At 51.1% G+C, this 15,579-nt stretch overlaps 1 protein-coding gene across 4 annotated transcripts in view; it reads left to right on the top strand.

Moving 5' to 3' along the window:
• Positions 1-252: 252 nt before the first annotated feature.
• The window catches only part of FAM53B (family with sequence similarity 53 member B), a 44,802-nt gene continuing 29,475 nt past the window's right edge, over positions 253-15,579 (top strand). The window contains exons 1-2 of one of the 4 annotated variants that reach the window (XM_048311073.1): positions 286-324; positions 11,501-11,689. The gene's annotated coding sequence lies outside the window, so the exon portion shown is untranslated. Of the gene's footprint in view, positions 325-11,389; positions 11,690-15,579 lie in introns of those variants that run through there. The other 3 variants (XM_048311075.1, XM_048311076.1, XM_048311074.1) reach the window with 3 other exon arrangements.

The raw sequence follows: 15,579 nt of genomic DNA on the forward strand, positions 1-15,579 counted from the left end.
CTCGGGGCGGCAGCCGGGGGTCTCCCCCGCCTCCCTTCGCAGCGAGCGCTCCGGTGCGCGAGTCCCCGGGGCGGGCGCTCCGCAGGTGCGGGCCGGGCTCTGCCCGCGCTGGCTCCGCTCAGGAAGTGACAAGCGCATTTCCTCCTCCTCCTCCTCCTCCTCCTCCTCCTCCTCCTTCTCCTCCTCCTCCTCCTCCTCCTCGCTCCCTCCCTCCCTCCCGCCCCGCCCGCAGCACGGCGGCGGCGGCGGCAGCGGAGCGCGGTCGGAGCGGCGCCCACAGCCGGCCCGGCCGGGCCGCGCCGCCGCCACCGCGGGAAGCGCTTGGTAAGCGATGCCCGGAGCGCAGCGGGGCCGTGCCGCCCCGGGGGCTGCCGGGGGGTGCGGACAAAGGGCGGCGGTGCGCCCTGCCCGGGGACGGGGCGGCACGGAGGGGATGGGGTAGGAGGGTGGTACTCCCCGCCGCCACCTCATCCCCGCGGAGCGGGCTGGGGATGTCCGCCTTTGTGCCGTCGGGTCTCACCCCGCCCCGGGGTGAGCGGGGGGCACCGCGGAGGAGCCTCCTGGGCGGCCGGAGGGAGCGTGGAGCGGTGGGATGTGTGTCCGGAGCGGCGGGGGGTGCGGGATGCTGAGCCCGACGTGCGGGGATGGGCGGCTCTCCGGAGTTTGGCGAGCGGGCAGCGAGCGGTCCTCACCCACTCGGAGTCCTCTGCCTTTGCCTCTGGAATTATTTCCTGCGAAAGGATCAACACGTGCTTTCCTTTCTCCGGGCCGAGAGTGGTGCTCAAGGGGGCTGAAACTCGGATGCCGTCGGGCTCGGTGCAAAACTCCCCGGGTTCGGGGTCTCACGGGGGGCTGCAGCCCAGGGCAGCTGTGGCTGAGCATCCCCGCAGAGATGCTCTCCAGCTCACCCAGGGCCAGCGCACACTTCCCACCGTGCCATGCCTCGGATTTCACTCCTGGCACGTGTGAGGTAGCTCAGGGCAGCAAGAGAGGGGGACAGGCCGGTCCCCGCGGGGGTCTCCAGCCCCCGACGCTGCTGCGATGGGACACGGCAGCTCCACGCTGTGTGAAGTGCCCTGGCAGTGGGGCTGTCCTAGAAAGCCTGCAAGTCTTGTTTCTCCATTCAGTGACGTCAGGTTGACCAGGTTCTAAGGTACGTGAAGGTGTCATGTACAGCTGTACGCAGAGATTTCACGAGTAAGGGGCTTTTCCTCAATAATTTTAATTTACTTGACACAGAGAGAGTTTGCAGCAGCGCGGTGCCTGTGACTGAGTTGTGCCACTGCCTCTCGGTGCCGTGCGGTCTCCACAGATGCTCGTGTACCTTGGCAGCTTGTCCCCTCCTTAGGAAATCCTCTGGAGTGAAAAGTAAGCGTAATTTGTTATGAAATAGGCTGATAGATGAAACTTCAGTTGGCGATTGAAACCAGATGTGCATATTTTCCTTTTGAATCCTCAAGCAATAATAAAAGTCTATTTTGACAGATTAAAAACTACTTGCAAATTGCAGAGGTAGCAGTGTCTTGTGACAATCCAGTAAAAACACAGAGGGCTGTGAGCATCTCTGCCCAGTGTCTGGTATCTCCGAGCACAGGAGATGCTGCTGCTATCACAAAGCCCAGGTTCCCTTGGCCTGCCTCTGTCATGGGCAGAAATATTTACCAGGGCTTGGCTGAGGGTTGGAAAAAGAAATAAAGAAACCCCAAAACAGTGTAGATAATGTTTCTAGAGAAAATATTTGGGGTGGGTCATGAAACAGATTAATTAGAGTGATAGTAAAAAACCTGAATTTCAGAGCAGTTTGCTCTGTCCTTACCTGTCGTGGCTCAGAGAGGGTTTGAAGTGAGCTTCTGATTTATTCCTTCATTTCTGAAAGTCCTCTGGAGCCTGAGGATGCTTGTGGTGGTGGGTGTGTCACACCCAGCTCTGGCACGGCCGGGCTCAGGGAGGCAGGAGGTGTGCCTGTGCCTGTGCTGGAGGCACTTTATCGGGAGAAGCACTCAGCCTTCTCGCTTTCAAAAGTGGGGGGGAAAAACCCAGCCAAAACAACCTGCCGCGGAATTGCTTCCTTCTCTCCACTTCAGAGGGAAGGACACCCTGCCAAGCACAGCCACGTGGAGCACGGCCACGCGTGCTGGAGGGTTTGCAGCTGAATCTCTGGCTCCAGGCTTTCTCACTTCCAGCTTCAACCCAGAGGAGGGAGGGAAACTTCTGCAACTTCCAGCTCTGCACAGGGCCAAGGTGTCCAGGAACCACACTGGTTATAGAAAGCAGATGGCCTTTTGCTGGAAATGCAAAACTTTGCATAGAAAATCTGTGCAAATCAGTTCAGTAGATAATTGATTTGTGTGAGTGAGATCCAGATTTTTGTATATGGAGATCAAGCAGACTGTGGGACAGAGCCAGCACCAATGTAGGTTAATTTTCAGCTATGGATACCTGCATAAATAAATACATGTGTATAAATATGCACACAAGCAAATAGGCAAACATATACCAGTACAAATCCCCAAATCTGCTTTGGTTAATTATATGCAATAACATTTTTTTCTAGTAGCAAAGGCTTGCTTCACTTTCAGCAGAAGTATAGGTAGAACAAGATACACAACTTTTTGCCAAAACACCTGTATTTGTGTGCAGAACTGACACCGTGGGCTATGTCCTCATGGGTGAGGAGGGGAATGAGCTTTATCCCATTTGCCTGTTTATTATTGCTGGTTGATTTCTGATTTCTCAAATGACAGCTGCGTGGTTTGAGACTCCTCTTCCTTTTTTCTTTCTTTCTTAAAATGTTGAATAGCGTTTTCCATTTCTTGGTCTGGATGGAGGTGGTTTGCCCTTGCTTTGCAAAATCTGAGATGGAAAAGGGGACACCCCAAGCTGAAAGGGTGATTTTGGTTTTGTTCCCTTCCCCCTCCCATGTCACGTGGCTTGTCAAATGGTGTTGCTGGGAAATAGTCCTAATGAACATTAATCTATGGCAGGACAGACTTTGGACCAACAGGCTGGGACGGGGCAAGGTGCCAGAGATGCTCATAGCTGTTTGGAGAGCTCAGCCCAGCGGGGTCGAGGCTTCTTCTCACATCCCAGGGGAGGGAGAGGGCAAGCAGAGCCTTTGTGTCAGATCTGCACTCGCCAAAACTCACTCCTAGAATGAAAATACCTTCAGAAAGACAAGTTCTATTCCCGTGGCCATGGGGGACTAGGGCAGCAGAGGAGCTGGGAGGTTGCTCCTCTGCAGCTCCTCAAGCAAACGCTCTTCTTGGCTGACGTTTTCTGCTCCTTTCTCTCCCAAAATGGGGAGGAGGAGGAAGAGGAAGCAAGCCTGCTGACTCGGGGAAACAGAACTAAAAGAAAAGCCGGTCTGCCGAGCAGCAGAGGGCCGTGACTGCCGTGGGTCTCACGTGCCCGGTGTGGTGGTGGAGCGAGCAGTGGGAGCCACGGTTCCCATTGCAGGGGTCCCTGCGGGGCTGGGCAAAAATATCACCAAAACAACAGCTCCTCCAGCATGTCTGCTCCTCAGAGAGCTAAATATAAACTAATCGGGCGTAGAGGAGGGAATTTTCCACCATGCTACTCCTCTGTGCCTGCCAGCCTGCCGGGTCATGAAGTCTATGGGCTGCTCCCCCCGGGGGAGGCCCCTGTCCCTGATCCCCAGCATGGCACGGGATGAGTGCCACCACTTCCTTTAGGGATGAGACCTTCCATACATTCCTTGAAAGCAGTCAGGACACTGGCAGACCCGAGCCCTGGAGCTCTGGTTCTGCCCACAAGTCTCCCTACAAGCAGTGGCCGTGTTGTAATAGTGGAAAAGGGCTTCTCCAAGGTCACGCTCCGCGCCCGCAGTTGCAGCCTGGCTGCCCGTGACCCAGCTATTTCTGTAGAGCAGCAATGCAGAACGTGGCTCTGCTGCAGGGAACTGGAGAGAGCAGATCCACAGGCAGTTTTGTTTCTCCAAACTTTTCTGAGTTGGCTGCCTTTAGAGAGACAAACATTCCCAAGCAAGAGCCTGTTTCTGAAACCTCGCTGGGATGGTGCATCTCAGTACAGGCTGTGGATGTGTGAGTCTTTGGTCATCAATGGGAATTGAAAACTAAGAAGTGTGGCGGTGCAGTTAATTTCCAGCCAGAATTTCTCCTGGCTTCAGGTGGTTTATCCATGAGTTTTGTAGCCTATGGCATTGGATATGTGTGATACTGCATCTCATGCATGTGGCATATGCTATGTGAGATAAGTAAGATTTGATATGTTAGAAGTTTCTCTGAAATGCAGGGAGGAGTAAACTGCATTAGACTGACCTGGAGGAGCAGCACCAAACCCTGTGTGAAGCGTGGCTGCTCCCAGCACTGCAGGCTGTGGGTCCCTGCATGGATGGGTGGGAAGTACCAGGCAAGTTTGGCTCAGTAATCACTTCATTTGAGTAATATTTTAAGAACTGGTTGAAGGAGTGCAAAAAATCTGTTCTGGTGCATTGAGTTGCTGTACCTCCCCCCTAAAAGTGTACCCAAGGGAGACTTGGTCATGGTTTTTGCTTTTAGAGGATTAAATATAGCAGCATCATTGGTGTCACTCCTCTGTAGTCCATTTGAAGCATCCCTTGGGCTACATCATTCCCTGTATTTGTGGCTCCTGGCCATAGCTTTTGCTTTCAGCAGCCAGGGCTCAGGGCTGGCTGTGCGGTAGGTACGGGACCGTGGTGAAAGAGGAGTTTGACTTCGCGGCCGTTTTGTGCTTACATATCCTTACGTCTCCTAGGGTTTGTAAAAAATGGGATCTGGCAAGCTTTGATCCAGCAGCTGGAAAACCTGCTCTCCTTCTCTCTGCTCAAAACCAGCTCCTGAAAGGAAGGACCAGGAGTCCTTTGGATGGCTGAGGAGAAGCAGGGCTTGGGGAGGTGGTGCTGCAGCAGGACGTGGCTGCCGAGGTGCATCGGTGACTGGCTTTGGTCTCAGCAACTGGTCTGGACCAGGGGGTCAAGAGACTCACCCCTCATCCTGCTCCTAAAGCCAAGGGGATGAGTTAGAGTGTGTTACTTACTTGCATTTAAGATATTTTTGTCCTTTACCCCATGACGACTCTTGCAGTGACCCCAGACAAGCCTTCGTGCTTCTCTGCCCCAGTTGTACAAGTGCCATCGTTACTATTCTGCACCACTGGGAAATGTTAATTATAAGTAAAAGGAATTAATGCAGACAACTGGTCTTCTCTGGTTAGGACAGCCTGGCAGCACAGTTAGGCCAGGAGGAGCTGGCCATTTCTCGTTTCAAATGATGTGGAAAAGTCACAATAACTGTCATTTTTGTTTTTCTGTGCTTTCCTTAACCTTACTGAGAACAGCCTTCTGGTGTGCTGGGAAATAGTTGTCAATGCTATGCAATTACTTCAAGTGTATATATTATTATCCCTGTTGCCACGTGCTTTGGGTTTTTTTTGTCCCAGCTGGTACAAATGAATATTGTATAATATTTTTGAAAGGACAAGTTTTAATACCATGAACTAGGTGCCAAAAGCTACAACTGTGTGCCAAAGCTGAAGAGCCATTATATTTATAAAGATACAGAACGCATTAAAAATATCCACTTTTGGTTTTGTAGCCTCTCTGTTAACTCAGAAAAACAGTTTGCCCAGAGCAGCTGTGGCTGCCCCATCTCTGGAAGTGTCCAAGGCCAGGTTGGACGCGGCTTGGAGCAACCTGGGATAGTGGAAGGTGTCCCTGCCCATGGCAGGGAGTGGGACAAGATGCTCTTTAAGTTCCCTTCCAATCCAGGCCATTTAGTGATTATTGGACCATCAGTTGTGTTATAAATGAAATAAATGCAGTGCAATGGATGGTACTTCTCAGAGTGAAAGCACTGTGGTTAATGAAGATGTACCTTGCCAAAATGTAAATGTTTCATTTAGAAACTCTCACCCGCATTTTCGGTTGTGCGTGGTTTGTGCTGTTGGTAGATTTTCCCAAGGAAGTTTCAGATGTACGTATTTGAAACTTAATTTAAAGAAAAAGTTCCAGCTCTGCAGTGTGATGGATTGTGCTGCCGATGCCCTCCCTGTGCCTGTCCTGTGAACCCCACGAAATACCATAAAGGTGGCAGCTTCAGGAGGAGCTGGACAAGAGCCAGGCCAGCCTGTGAGGAGCTGCTCTGTCAGTCCACCCTCCTGATCCCTGCACATCCCACCCTGGGACATGGGGGCTGCTGGGCACAGGGTGCAGCAGCTCACTCAGGGTGTAGGGCAGCAAGCCAGGAGAGCCCTGTATCACCATTTTTAGTGATTTTCTGAATTCTTGCTGGAGGACAGACTCGATGATCTTAAAGGTCTTTTCCAACCTAACAATTCTATGATTTAGTGTCTTTTAGAAAGGCCCCCAGTGCAGAGGTAAAGCTGGAGCACTGGCTGAGAGCCCCCTGCAGTCATTTATGGTGCTGTAGTTTATTGCAATGATTATTGTCTGTGTTGTTCAGGAAAAAGTTGCACTTTGCCCTTGCTCTGGATCTGCATGGCTCCAGCCTCCCGCCACGCTGGGAGGTGTTCCACTGCCAGTCTGCTCCCTCTGAGGGACCTGCTCCAATTCTCCTGCCCCCTCTAAGGCAGTCAGGTCATCCTCAGCAATCACCACTCCACATTCCCCCGATCTTGCACTGTACCTGTGTCTTCAAGCCTCCCAGTTACTCCTGGAGTCCCCTCCAGACCTTGGTCAGAGGTGGGAGGAGGCTCCAGGTGCCTGCTGAGGTCGTGGAGTGCAGAGCACAGAGGCTGTACCATCCCTTCTTTTCCTGGAGACCCCAAATTTATGCAGCCTGTGGACATACCCCTGCATGCCTGGCTAATCTACTGCACCATGCAGGAGCCAGGGAACATGCCCCTGCCTTTGAGGTGAGTGGCTTTTGAGCAATTTAGCTTTTCAAGGTGTATTTTAACATCTCTGTAACCAGCTGTGCTGGTCGCTTCTCTCGGCTCTGTATTACCGAGTTGTTCTGTGTATTCAGCGCTTTGCTGGTCTCGAGTCACTTACACAGCACTGGTTTTCCTGTTTCCTTCCCGATTACTGCCAGAAATACTGCATGGCATAGGGTGACAGTGTAGTTTCTGTTGCAGCCAGTGCCACCAGTCACTTGCAGGTCTGTTTGAGATGTGCCAGTCAAGTGTTATCAGTAGCTGTCATCCACTTCTGTGCACTTCAATGACGTGTGTTACACCAGCCCTCCCTTTCACCTGCACAAAGACTTCAGGTGAGGGGAGAGCTCTTTCTTTGGTGCTGTAATTGTGATTCCTGACTCCCTGACCTTGCACTGAAACCAGAGCCTTGTTGGGCTTGAGGTCTCACCCACCCATTTACCAGGCTGGCTTGTGCCCGTCCTCGGGGACCACTGGTGGTGATGGCTCAGAAGACTTTTTGGCATGATCTTATAAAATTGAAGGTGTAAATTTATTTGGAGCTGTTGTTTAAGAAGGATCTATATTTAGTGCCTACTGTTTAATATCATCACCCCAGGTTACTCCTGACAAATGTGACTGTTGTTTTACTTTCTGCTTAGGACAGAAATGTTTATATTGTCTATTTCTTCATTTTCTGCATCCCGACTAATGTTTCCACCATTCTTTCTGTTGCTGTCAGTGGGACTTCTTGCTGTCCTTAACATCTACAAAAGCCCCTGTATCTTGTTTTCCAACAGAACCTGATGTTTAACTCGCAGTCTCATTCATTTAAGGTGTTGGCATTATTTTAGGGACTCCATAATGGTTTACAAACTCCAGGATTCATTAATTCCTTTGCTCATTAGGGTTGCAAGTTGATACATGTTTTTTCCATGTGATGAAGGTGGACGTTTTTGCTGCCCTATTTGTCCTGGGCAATCATTCATGTTTGTGCACTGACAAAATACCTGGCATGATTCCCTTCCTGGCAGCTTTGGAGCTGGTATGGGCTGCAGCATTTAGGTCAGTTCTCCTTGGGATGCCATTTCAGGAGTGGGCTTTGTGGTTCACACCACGCTGGTGCCGGGGCCAACCCCTCTGTCCTTTGGGCTTCCCCTTTCTGTGGCACAGGGAAAGCTGTTTCTCTCCTGATTTTCACCTGTGGCATGAGAGAAGGAGGGATGTATGGAGACCTGTGGGGTGGAAAATGCAGATTTTTATTTTCATTTTCCTCTTTATTACTGCATGTTCACACTGTCATAAATGAGCTCGAGGAATGCAGGGCAGGACTGTGTTCCTGCCAGCCCAAATAAAACCAGGGCCTGTTTGCATTTCCACTTACTTTTTTAAAGTTTTCCTCACCTCTGAGACAGGCTGCAAAATCTGGGCTTTTATGGCTGCTAAGCTACCGTGGAGCTCATCCTGCCTTACTCCATGGGAATCAGGGCCATCTCCAGGGACAAAACATCCCAAATCTGGGAAAATTGTCCTCTGTGGGCATTACTTCTCAGGCTGGGCAATCCCCTGGTGGGGTACCTTGCTCTGGGGCAGTGGTACCTCGGACTTGCTGGAGCTGTTCCCCATGGGAAGTATCTCACTGCTGGCCCTCAGAGTTCCCCTGATGGAGCCAAACCTGCAGAAGGTTTGGGCTCTACGTGCTGCTGACACCTCGCAGGAGCCGGGAGTGTGTTACAGCAACAGATTCTGTATTATACCAGCCTCACAAGCGTCTCCCTGCGATATTAAAAACACCAGCTAAAAGCCAAGTGCAAACTCTCAATGAATGGCTCCGTGGAAATGCTGTCAGGCACGTTTCAGTGCTGCTTTGGCTTTGATTTAGATGGGTAAACACGGTGAGTGGGTGTTTGCTTTGACTCTTCCCTCATAGCGAAAGACTTCCTTTGAGGGAAGGCGAAGCCTCCAATGCTGTTCCCCATCACAGCATCAGCCCGGGCTGCCTGGGCTGGCTGTTGGCAGTGCCTTCACTGCATGCCTGGGCCTCGTGCTGCCCAGCAGCAGTGGGAACTCCCCCATTTTCCCCAGGATCAGGGATGCCCCCTGCCCAGGGCTCTGCTCACGCGTGCGAATAACCCTGGATTTCTCCATCCGGATTAGGCACAGTTATCCCAGCTGGGATGATGCTGCGGGAAGGACATCCTTGGCTTTTGTAGGCATCTCCCCCTGCTTGTCCCACACTCTGCTCTGTTCCCCTTGAAGCTTCCCAAAATCACCTCCAGCTTTAGCTGCACCAGGATGGCTCTGACATCAGAGACAGCCTTTGCCATGTGGTGGGTGGCCACTGGGAGAGGCAGGGTAGGTGCAGCCTGTCCTCTCCTTGCCCTGCTGCACCAGGAAGAGCCCCCCTCTGCTCCCCACACATTCCCCCATCTCCACCAGAGCTATCAAACCCAGCTCCTTGGCAGCCCCTGCACGTAGGAACAGTCTTCTGGTAACAGATTGTTGTGTATTTAATGAACCCGAGGAAAACAAGAAATGTGAAGGCTGCGGGGCGACGCGAGTTTGCTGTTCAGTCTGCCAAATTCACGCTAATTCAGACAACTCACAGATGTTTGGCTGCTCGTTCGTTAAAGAGATTTATGGAAGATGCAGGGCTCGGAAATTTACGGAGAGATGGAGGTGGCAGTGTGGGCAAAGGTTTCCTGGCCCTGGAGGGCTCCTTCCCTCCCTCCACTGTGCCTTCCTCTTGCCGGTGTTGATGGCAACGGATGGACAAACAGCAGGGAGAAGTGCCTTTTGGTCGCTAGGAGGATTAATAAAGGCTCCAGGTTCGTCTTTCAGGAGCCCAGGAGCTCTTTGAAAGCCATTTCTCAGCTGAGGAATGAACCCCCAGAGCCTGCCCAAGAGCCAAAGTACTTTGGTCTAATGCAAACAGTGTAGGGTGTGCAGGTGACAGCAGGCACACGTGTCACCCTGTGTGGGCACAGAGACCGTCCACTGAAAGCATCTGAAATTCTTTTAATACTGCCTGCTCAGTTCAGGGAGATAATTTCAATTTTTGGAAGGTTCTAAGTGATCATTTTGCTGGGCTTCACATGAGGATTCTGTAACCTTACGGTATTTATCCATAAAGGGGAGGTGGTAGCAGATAATGTGGAGTCTGGCAATTGATCCATACATCCAGTATTTTTCTGTTTTAAATCCAGGCATGTCCATAAGGGCTGTCAGCCTCTACCTGTTCTCCAGCTCAGCCTTGGAGAAAGGAGAAATCTGACTTAGAAGCAGCATCCAAATCTGCTCTGACAGCGATGATGGTGTTGTGGCTCTTGGCAAGTGTTCCCCAGTTACACAGGGAGATGTCCCAGATCTTGCTCCTTCTTCCTCTGGGTGGATTTTTGGTGGGCACTGATGAGCAGCAGCTTTACAGTCGATGCTGCAGCGCTGAGTTCACTTTGCATCTTCAGGATTTGCTTCTCACAGAGACCTTGAGAGCTCTGGAGCCAGCAAGGAAGCCTGGGCTGGATGAGAACCCCCACTAACTGAAGGTGGTGAGGCCCTGGCACAGGTTGCCCAGAGAAGCTGTGGCTGACCCATCCCTGGAAGTGTCCAAGACCAGGTTGGATGGGGCTTGGAGCAACCTGGACACATGGAATGAGACAAGATGAGATGAGATGAGATATGAGTTTTAAGATCCCTTCCATCCCAAACCATTCAGTGGTTCTAAACCTGAGAGCATTATTTTGTGTCTGTAAGCAGATGGGTGTTGTTTCATGGAGACAGGTATTCCGAGGGGTTCATGTGCTATTTGAAGCTGTTTATGCTTGAGAAGTGAGTCAGTAAAAGCAGAGTGGTGGGGCCATTTACCATCTCCAGCTCAGACATCTCAGGCTGTATATGGGAAAAGAACATAAGGAAGAAACAAGAATTGTTTTTTTGTGTCTGTTTACTAGAGCAGCATGCTCTGAGCAATAATTAAAAGTAAACCCAGATCCTGCTGCCTTGTTCAGCATCCCTGGTTGTTGAGATTAAGCAGCCAAGGCAATTCTCAGTTCAGCAATTCCTCAGCTTTTGGGAGCGTGGCCAACACTCACAGTGTCTCACAGACCACTGCAAATTCTTGTAATAAATCTCACAACTGGGGTGGCGGGGGAAACCCACAGAAAGGTGAGATGGTTTGTTGGGCCAGCAGGCTGGACTGCTGCTGCTGCTGCTTCAGCTGCTCTTCTCCACAGACACCTCTTGGTCCAGTATTTCTACTCTTCCCTGGAAATACTACTCAAAGGTAGAAGCAGTCCCCTAATGAGTGGAAAAGGCAATGATTACAGGTTTGCTCAAAGAAAACGTGTCATTTCTGTGGTCATTGGGACTGGGATCAGGCTGCAGGCTCTGTCTGCATGACCCACACTTCCAGGGATGGGGCAGCCAGTTTTCTGGGTAACCTGTGCTGGGGCCTCACCACCCTCACAGGAAAGACTTTTTTTCCTAATATCTAATCCAAACCTACTCTCTTTCAGTTTGAAGCCATTCCCCCTTGTCCTGTCACTTCCCACGGCTCCTCGCTTGCACCTCTCTCTTGCTGGTCGCTGTTTTGCAATGACTAATTTTGCTTTCTTCTTTTCCTTTTCAGTTGCCAGGGAGGAAAAGGCAAAGTCACTGCCAGCACCATTTCCTTCGAGCTAAAGATGTTGAGACAAAGCACCTCTGCCCCTGCCCTGTCCTTTCAGTCCTTCCGCTGCTGGTGTGTACGGGACTCATTCCCCTGCCACTCCTACTCCCTAAGAGCACGGGGGCAATAAACCTTTTACTCAAGTAGATGGTGTGTAATTTTCCTTAATTCCTCTTATTCCTTTTTTTGTGAGGGCTTGCCTGCAGTTGAAGTTCAAGCCAAGCATGTAGATCTGGGTATGAGCTTGGACTTCAGGCTGTCCCCAGAGACTAGGGGTGTTTGGAGGTGTGGTTTGGGGCTTGGAGTGCTGGGGACCCTCTGCCTTGTGTGACTTTGGTGTCAGGCTGAGGCAGTACCCAGGCATGTGGAGCAAGGGATCAGATTGAAATAACAGAGTTTTATTTGCTCAGTAATTAATTTATGGTTGTGGGCAGGACCCTGGTATGTCTGTTGTTCCTGGCAGGAGGGTTAATCTCAGGCTCCATAAGCCAGGTTGCACCTGGCCATCTGTGGCATTTTTGGTTCCTAACGTGCCCCCATGGGATGGGTGCTGTCATGGGAGACCTCAAGCTCCTTCTGGCTGCGGATTTATTAGCGTGGCTGTAGATGTCAGCTCCATCCAGGCTGTCCTGCACTGGCAGGACAGGTGAGTTCTGGGTGTGTTGGGGAGAACCTGTGTTCCTGTGTGAAGCTGTTGGTCAGAAGCATTGCAGTGATGTGGTTCTTGAAGCTGTGCAGCCCTAGGGAGCCATGCTCACCTCAGACACTGCTTCCCCTTTGCTGTGTTACATGCAGGCAAGTCCTTACTTATTAATTAGTGGTAAAAGCGTGTCTTTGTCTTGCTAGCCCTGGAAATGTCAGGTCTGGATGCAGGCAGGAGGCAGAGAAAGACATTTCCATATTCCTTTTCTTTGCCTGGTAGTCTCTGAGTACCTGGAGCATGGGGTGGCACAAGTCTTTGCCAGGCAGGAGGGGAACACCATGTGGGAGCCATGGTGTCCTGGATGGTGTTTGCCTTTCCAGCAGCTGGGGAAGACCCTGTGGAGCAGGATGCACTGACTGCAAGCTCAGGGTGAGACGGGCAGGGCTGCAGCCTTTCTTCTGCCATGGCTGGGCAGCCTGGGTCAGCTCTTTCCTCTTGACAGAGTCCCAGGGGACAATCCTGAAGTGGCTGCCTCCGTGGAAATTTCGTCCTTTGAAAGTCACGTGTGCTGACTCATGATCCTGTTTACCCAGGACTAGTCCATGGGGCATTTTCAGAGAGTAAAAACTTCTTCTTGGGCTCTGAATGGCATCTTTCATGTTTATTGGAGGTTTTTACCCCATAAATAAATTCAGTATTCACTAGTGACATAGAATAGTGCTCAGGCAAGGGGAACAAACTGCCCGGAGCTGAGCCCACTCAGCCCTGCTGCAGAAGGCAAATTATTGCCTGAGTGAGGAAATAAACCCAGACTTAGCTACATCCAAATGATAGACTTCATGGATTTTTTCCAAATTCATAACACAATAAATCAAGAAATTGGAGATGTACTCCTTGGCATTGTCCAAAGCCCTGAGGGTGAGACAGGATGTGCAGTGAGGAGATTCAGTGTGGCCCCAAATCATTTCTAAGAAGTGGAAGGATGGGGAGAGAGGCATGATTTTTAGTTTGGGTGAATATTGCCTTGTTATGCTCGCAGAAAGCCTTAAACCCCACAAGTTTTAATTACAGTCACCAATTTTGGCTATTTCCCCAAATTCTTTGTAGGCCCCTGTGGGGTTTGGGAAGGGATGACCAGCTGTGCTGTGCCTGGTCCCCACAGTGGTCTGACTGCATGGAGAAATCAAGATGTGCACAGTGGAGAGAATTTCTGTTCCTCTGATGAGAATGGGTGGGTGGTGAAGCCCTAGAATCGTGCTCAGAGTTTGGCCCAGAGGGATTAGGTTTGGTCCTTCAGACATGTGGGTCTAACCTGCATTGGATGAACTCCAGAAACACAGTGGGCTCCTTGCTCAGCCACTTTCTTCAAGCACAGCACAGGGAATGCTGCCGGGGCAGGGGTAGGGAGTGGGGTCCTGCTTGGGTCATGGCTCCTTCACTGGAGACTTCGATCAGCATTAAAAATTCAGCAGGGGCAGGTGATTTATATTCTGAGAGAATTCACACTGTTCTGCTTGCAAGGTGTATCAGTATGCAAAATGCAGCTCCAGCTCCTCGTTCCCGTGTGCCCTTTCCACTGTAAATAGGTTTTATGTCAGTGTGTGTGTCTGGAGATGGATTATTGAGCTGGACAGGGGTTGAATGTTTTCTGTGCAAGAGGGTGGTGATGCCACAGCAAGTGGAAATCTGTGTGATGCTGGGCCTCAGTCGTCTTCACAAGGAGTATTTCTAGGGGTCAGACCATGGAATCAGGGAGTAGGTAAGGTTGGAAAACACCTCTAAGATTGTGGAGTCCAACTGTTTCCCCAGCATGGGCAAGGCCATCACTAACCCATGTCCCCAAGTGCCACACCCACAGGGCTTTTAAATCCCTCCAGGGATGGGGACTCCAGGCTTGGTAACCCTTTCTGTGAGGAAGTTTTCCATAATGTGCATGGGGGTGTGATACTGGTCACTGTTCAGGCTCCCTGCAGCCATGGCAGAGCATCTGACAGGCAGTTTGCTGAATCCTGAGGTCTTTTCCATGCAGTTCAGCATAGCAGGTGAACAGGGCATGGCTGGGAGTGGTGCTTGTGGTAAGACCAGTTGTGGGATGGGGAATGGGACCTCCCTGCAGAGCAGGGCTGTTTGTCCCCCATGAGCATCTCTAGGGCTGTGCTTGTGCCTTGTAAGGAGCATATTTGTTCCCCAGCATTATCTTTTAAGCCCATGGACGAGAGTTGGATCATTTGACTTAATTTTTTTCCAAGCCCAACACTCCATGGCTGTGATACTGTCCAGAAAGCAGCTCTGAGAGAAACCTCTTCCTACCTCTGCCACTGCAAAGATCACACGAGGCTTCTGCTTGGTCTGTGTTTTGAACCATGTAAAAAGCAGGGTTTGCTAAAATTTGGGGGTCTCTGTGCACTAGAGCTTCTCGTGGGCATTTCATACAGCTCAGGAGATTGTGTCAATCCCAGTGGCCCTGGCTCGAGTCTAAACTTAACCTTGACATCATGATGAAGATAGTTCCTTTATCTGACTGTAAATGAGGAAATACATTTCTTAAAGTAATTAATGGTCCCTGAAGAGTATCTTTTTATTAGCCTGTGTGTGTGAAAGCATCCAGTCTATAAATACACAGCGGTTTCCTCCTCAGCATCAATAGGGTCCATCCCAGCTCTGCAGTTTGTGTCCCATGGCACTTGTTTGCATGGAAAGGATGTGACAGGGCAGGACCATGCGTCAGGAGCACTGTGAGGCAGGATGGGGAGCCAGGGATCACATTTCACTGGAAAGTTTCCTTTTTTACTGCAGTTTCTCCATGGGGATGGCTCCAAAACCCAACCAAGCAGTGGTTAAAATAGCTGATACCTGCACGTGCACCTCGGCCCCGACGTTGGGGGATGGTGGTGGTAGTGGCTGCCAGCTTGCCAGCAGTTTGCTGTGTTGCCTGTCATTAGGGCTGTGTTAATTGCAGGGGATGCAGAGGAGCAGGGAGAGGGGAGGTGTGATGCTGTGTGCTGCATCCCGGCCGGCTGGGGCAGGGGAGCTTCTGCCTGGACTTGCTGCTGCTCCTGCCCGGGTGTGTACCTGAGTCTGCTGCTGCAGCATTAACCATCACCTTAGGGAAGGGTAATTATTCCTGAAGAGATCATACCTGGCCAACAAAGAACTGTACTTAGCTGCTTTCAGGCTGCTCTGAACCCTTGTGTGATCTTCGTGCCGAGAGTGGCCCCAGTGTCCTCCCAGCACACAGAGTCTGTCACTGCAGCAAGCACTCCGCTCTCTGTGTAGTGGTCAGGGACAGCTTAGACTGTGACAGACAGAAATCACAGAATCACAGAATGGTGTGGTTTGGAATGCACCTTAAAGACCATCTCATTCCACCCTCTGCCGTGGACACCTTCCACTATCC

This window comes from Corvus hawaiiensis, chromosome 8 (assembly GCF_020740725.1).
Source record: "Corvus hawaiiensis isolate bCorHaw1 chromosome 8, bCorHaw1.pri.cur, whole genome shotgun sequence".
NCBI classification, from domain to species: domain Eukaryota; kingdom Metazoa; phylum Chordata; class Aves; order Passeriformes; family Corvidae; genus Corvus; species Corvus hawaiiensis.